Here is a 6016-nt window from a genome sequence, read left to right as displayed (position 1 = left end):
ATATATATATATATATATATATATATATATATATATATATATATATATAGTTTGTTATGTTTTATATATGTATATAGTTTGAGTAAATATGTTATTATAATATATACAGTACCTAAAATAAATATTTACTATTCCTTAGATACTTTTTCTCTCAATGTACATTCTCTTTTTTTCGTGTTGTCAATTTCCCGCGTATCTCAGAGAGATAATGCGTTTAATCGCCAAAAACATACATATTTATGACTGCAGAGATAAGAGAAATATTGGAAAATCCATTCGCGACAACGAGCGGGCCATTGTACGCGGCCATATTCGTCGCGATATTTGTCTGACAAACGCGCGGATAATGCCCGTGCGAAAAATCTCTCTCCCGTCGACGGCGTCGTGCCGCCGATTCGCATCGGGCACGGCGATGATCAACAATATGTCGTTATTACGACCCAATTAGAGATTATTGGATATTTCAAAGGCAAGAAAGCAAAGCTCGAGGAACACTCCAGCGCGGCTTTATGCGGAGGAAATCAATAATCGGGGACAAGCGCGCAACAAACGGAAGAGCCCGATGCATCTCCCCTCCTCCCTTCCTCCGGACTTTTATTCCACGACGTGTATTTATGCTACGAAGCCGGTCAACTGTAATATTTAATGCGCCCATGCGATACAAGCGCATTGCCGTATTTTCTTTCTTCTCCTCTCGTAAATCGTCCATCCCGTTCCGCCGATAACGCGCATTCACAATATCGCATTATGAGCGGAACACGTCGCGCAAACGGTGTGCTTAATATTTGCCGGCGACCGTTTGAAATATTTTAATGAGTCGCACATTAATGACAGGAGAACGTTGCACACAACGCGATCCTCCCGTATGAAATATCATGCACAGCGCGATACAAACGCAACCTGAACGGCGGTAACGGATGGCAACGGCGGTATTAATTAGCGCTTTAAATTTCGATGGTGTTCCCGACGCAAAATCCAATCAACGTAATTTGTTTAATAACGCAAACGTCAGCGTATGCGCCGACACTGGCACTCAATTCCACCGTGTAATTGGTTCGGAGAATATACGTGCATGCACGCGCGCGTATGTGTCTGCGTATACGCCGTATACAAGCAATTTTCGACCCAGCCGGGAAAGGTCGACCGCCACTTTTGACGACACTCGTGGCGGCTGCGCCGCCAGCCTGCGATCATTTTTCCTCGTAATAAATCGCCCCCTTGTGCTTCTACCTCGCCGCCGATGAAATTCGAGCGGAGAAAGGCGGAAGGAAACAAGAAGCGCGAATTTCGTCGATTTGTCTCGAGAGCGTGGATATCAATCAACCCGCTTCTTCTTCTACTCTCTTTATCACGACCCTCGTCTTCTCCGGATCTTCCCCCTCGATACGTTCTAGAATCCGGTTAATTTCCCATTACAGCAGCCGGCGATTTTTCCGGGAAAAATGGGAAATTTCCACGCACGGCGAAAGATTAAGGTACAACCTAGACGCGGGGAACGTGCGGAATCTCATCGGGTTCGAATTTCAGTCGTTTCCCTTACTTTCCTTGTTTCTTTCTATTGCATCTAAGGGGATATCGAGGTGGATGACAAACTCGCCGAATGTCGATAACGTAGAGGCGATTGTCACTAGCACGATCATACCATTTTCTTTTTTCGTATTTCTTATATACATAGATTTTTCATAATTGTATGTTGCTTTATTTTACCATGCTAGCAGGAAACTTAACCACGCATATATCGAAATTTTTCTGCGAACTTTTCCTATACTTTTAAGCTTCTACATTCGGCTGCAAAGACACAGAAATGTTCCTCGAAATTTCCGTTAGCGGAGCAAACACACGTGCGCTACGTGCGAGCTGAGAAAAGAACTTTTGTATTGTATCAAGTAAATATTACATCAACTGACAGCTCGACATGTAAAGATTTTTTATCGTTTTCGTCACATATCGAGCAATGCTTCGATTCATTGTGAGACGTACCTTCAGCGTAAAAGTATTTGTAATTTTGCGCAAACAATATTCAACGTAAACTTTGCAGAAAAAAATTAGTATCCTATCGGTAAAATTTTCAAATATGGCATTCCCCCTCAACTGATGTTTTGTTTCTCGCTGTTTAAAAATGATCTTTGATTGTTACATTGAGAGAAAAAATAATAGTCTTTTATTAGAAAAAACAAGTGTGAAAACTGGAAAATAACTTTTTCATGGAATGTTTATTTCAATCTTATCACGGTTCATTGCATTATATACACAATTAATATTTATTGAAATTTAGCAAAGAAATTATAAAATTTTGAAAAAAAATCCAAAAAACATTTTTATTAAAAAAAATAGACATTTTAATAAATATTTGTTTAAAAATATCTTTCTAAACTGTCGAAAATATGTTCAAAACTGTCGAATATATGATCATAATATATTTATATTTACATTTAAAAAATTTAAATATAAATATAATTTTTAGTAAATAGAACTCTAATTATAAAAAAAATGAAAGCTTACTAATGGAAAATATTTTCCACCAGTAAATTATTAATTTATACGAAATATTTTGTATATTTGATAAAGGATTAATTTAATATGATGATATATTTTATTTAAATAAGTAAATTAATTGCTTATTTATTTAAATAAGTAAATTAATTGCTTATTTATTTAAATAAGTAAATTACTTATTTAAGAAAAAAATTTCTTTTTTTTAATAAATTTTTTCTTTCAGTATTTGTATTTCAGGTTACGTCATGTTTTATAACAGCATCCTTACTTTCTTTTTTTAATAATTATTTATCGTCTTTGTCTGCTTTATTATCAGCGCACTTAGTAAAGTCATTATTATTATTGAATTATTGTTATATTTTGTATGTTTTCTCATGAAATATTGTGAAAACTTTGGATATATTCGGCAAGAAGCTGAATATTTTGCAGATTTGTTCGATAAGTGAGTGTGTGTTCAGTCAATATCCGCTTGATCGTGCCTCGAGGACGTCATAAAAATAGCCGAGAATTTATGGCACTGCCTCTACACGAATCTCTCACCTCTGGACTTTTTTCCCGTCATCTAATTGCAAAATCAATTTTCACCCTCGGCGACAGAGCGGCGAAGAGTAAAAATGTGTCACGCGCGCGCGTTCCTGTTCCCGAGCGCCGCCACGGTGAACAAATCACGGCGGCCACGCGAGCGCTCTTCTTTCACAGTCTCGCGACCAAACGGATTCTTTATCACGCTTAATTTTCACGTAATTCTGGCGATATCCGGAGCGTCACGCAATTACACGCGCGTCAGGAACGCGAGCTACATCCTTATTCCGTATGCAAGTGTTCTCGATCGAGTTGTGCAGCAGACACGTTTCAGAGATTAATTCGCGCGTCGTGAGATCCAACCCCGTGAAAATCCGACGGAGTTTTCTGTCGCTTCAGCCGCGACGGGTGGAAGCACTTCGGAAGCCCTGCTCGAAATTATTCCGACCTCGAATTTCAGCTACATCTCCGCGCCGCACTACATGGAGGACGCGTCCATTAACGAAGCGCGGCGCGGACGCAATAATTACGGCGCGATCTTCTATTTTTCTTTGAGCGACCTCTCACCCGCGACCGCTCCCGGTCGAGTCAACAAAATCTGCATAAGTACGTTACGGCTGCCAGCCGGATGCAATTTTATCCCTCCAATTACGCCCACGTTCGCGAGAGGACGACAGTTTGTCGGGGATAGCAATTAAAGAAATGTCCGCCACTTCGTTAATGTAGCGAGCTCTTTATTAGCAACTTGGAGAATGGTTAAGATGATCAGACGTGTCGTTCCCCCGGGACAGTCCTAGTTTTCTACCCTGTGTCTCGGGTTTTTCCGAATTTTGCCCGGGACGCCGATTTATCCCGGTTTAGAGAATTTCTAAAATTTTTTTACAAAAAATCGCTCCTCCCTGATGAAGCGAATTGAAATGTTCGCGAAACGTCGGACAAAGAAGAATTCATGCAGCTTAAACTAAATCTAACAGACCTCTAGAAAATTCATAGCTCTGGCAAGAGCTTTGTTTCCTTTTTTTGATTCTAAGTAAAGATCGCAACAGTTTTAGTAATAGTTTTTCTACTTTTACTGGATGCACACAAGTTATTTATTTCTGAAACTAAACAAAATATGAAGTTTTTATTTTCTATTAATCGTTTGGTGTCAAAGGTAACATCATTTCATGAAGTTGTTTTTTTCTAGGTAGAGTCATTAGAGTAAATTCAAGGATACTTTGTTTTTCTGTATATCTGTAACATAATAGCCTGCAACCCCTTTAACACTTCACACTCTGTATAAATAATCTTCAGTAAACTCCCCCCCTTCCCTCTCCTCGCTTTACACAATTATGAAGGGCTGGAAAATCTGTGGTCTGTTCTTTGCAGCTGAATCGGTTGCACTAGCTTACACTAGTTCTCTTTCCCTCCTTTTTACACCAAGTCACAACTACACGGAGAAAACACAACTCCGTTAGTGTAACTGAATTTTCTGATACTCGGGGACCAAATGAAAAAACTCGATTGCAGGGACAGAAAGATTCCCGTAAGAGGAAATCTACTCAACCAACCGCTCTCAGTTATCTCAAACAAGTTTTAGTGCAACTAAATGTTTTCAGACGAATGTTTTCGGTCACAGTGACAGAGAAACACTCCTCGTCAGCGAGTTTTCCGTCTGGTGTCCATTCAATTGCACGAATTGAAATTCCTTTTCCATGTATATACCTCTTTCTTTTTAAGTTCCGAAAGCGTGCATTCATTCAGCTGCAAGATACAAATCTTTAGTCACCTTGTTGCAAGACAAGGGTGAGGAGACAAGAAGGAGAAAAATAAAAGTTCGAAGACGTAAGCACATAAGTCGACGGATAATGAGAGGACAGATATGTGCCGTCGTTAATTAAAAAAAGGAAAGAAAAGACAAAGGAAAAAGAGGGAAAACGCGACGGGTTCCGAACGAGAAAAGTCCATAATTCATGGCTTTCGTGGACGTGCTGTTTTTTTCTTCTCCTTCTCCCTCCTGCTTGTCCTTCGGCTCAACGATGGACGTACGCCCGACGTTTCATTCGCTTTAACATGTCACGTCGACGGGATGCCTGCGGCCGTGGCATTTTCTTGGACGCGGGTACCAGCCATTTTCCGTTTCTACGACACTTTTGATGGCATCGGCAATTTTTATGTTTCTCGTGTCGCCGCACCGAAACTTTCATACACGCCGGCGCACGTACGACACGTCGGACGTCTCGCGGCAGTAATGCCGTAAAACTTCGTCGCGACGGGCTCACCGTGAAATATTATAAACAAGATTCCTCGTGTCTGTGCATTTATTACCTAATCGTGGGTCAGGCCAGACGCGTGAAACGGCTTGACGGGTTATGAAACTTGTAGCGGAAGTAGGAGATAGAGTGAAGAACGATGACGAATTGAAGGGACAAAGACTGAGTGAAAAAATATCCAGAAAATAGCAAATATAGAGAATGTAGAATATTTAGAAAACTAAAATATCAGAATATTTTCTAATATAGAATATTTTCTAATATTTTTCAAATAAGAAAATATACATTTCCTTGAAACCTCAAGAAAACCTGATATTTTCATCAAAGTGTTTCTTTATTCTATTTAAATGAAAGAATTTAGATTTATAACGCTACGAATAAATATTTACTAATTTTTAGATATTTTTTCTCTCTCAGTACTTGAGTTACATGCCAAAATATCTTTCCTGAGGGATATTTTATGGAAAATCTATGCCTTACGTTACATACACTATGGATTTTCAGTAAAATTTCCTTCAACGGGAACGTTTAAGAATACAACCTTGACAAGTATACCGGCAAAATGCTGACATTTCTTCGTAAAATTTATGTTATATTAGCTGCACAGAATTACAAATACTTTTACATAATAAAACATACGTGCAAAAATTAATACTATTCAATATATGACGAAAACGAGGAGAAATTTCAAAATTGACATCTTGAACTGTCAATATGAATGTTTGTTTGATACAAAAGTTCTGCAC

The 6016-nt window shown here is 38.9% G+C and overlaps 2 protein-coding genes across 17 annotated transcripts in view; one reads left to right on the top strand and one right to left on the bottom strand.

Annotated features, from left to right (window-relative positions):
• LOC116843773 (phosphatase and actin regulator 1) overlaps positions 1-6016 on the bottom strand; it is a 514963-nt gene that overhangs the window by 258067 nt on the left and 250880 nt on the right. The gene's annotated exons all lie outside the window — the stretch shown is intronic.
• Positions 1-6016, top strand: part of LOC116843776 — a 79515-nt gene that overhangs the window by 9378 nt on the left and 64121 nt on the right. The window lies entirely within an intron of this gene.

This window comes from Odontomachus brunneus, unplaced genomic scaffold, assembly GCF_010583005.1.
Source record: "Odontomachus brunneus isolate Ranch 3 - 2012 unplaced genomic scaffold, Obru_v1 Obru_scaffold_035, whole genome shotgun sequence".
Lineage (NCBI taxonomy): Eukaryota > Metazoa > Arthropoda > Insecta > Hymenoptera > Formicidae > Odontomachus > Odontomachus brunneus.
Note: the sequence above shows the minus strand (reverse complement) of the source record. Positions and strands in the feature narration are given on the sequence as shown.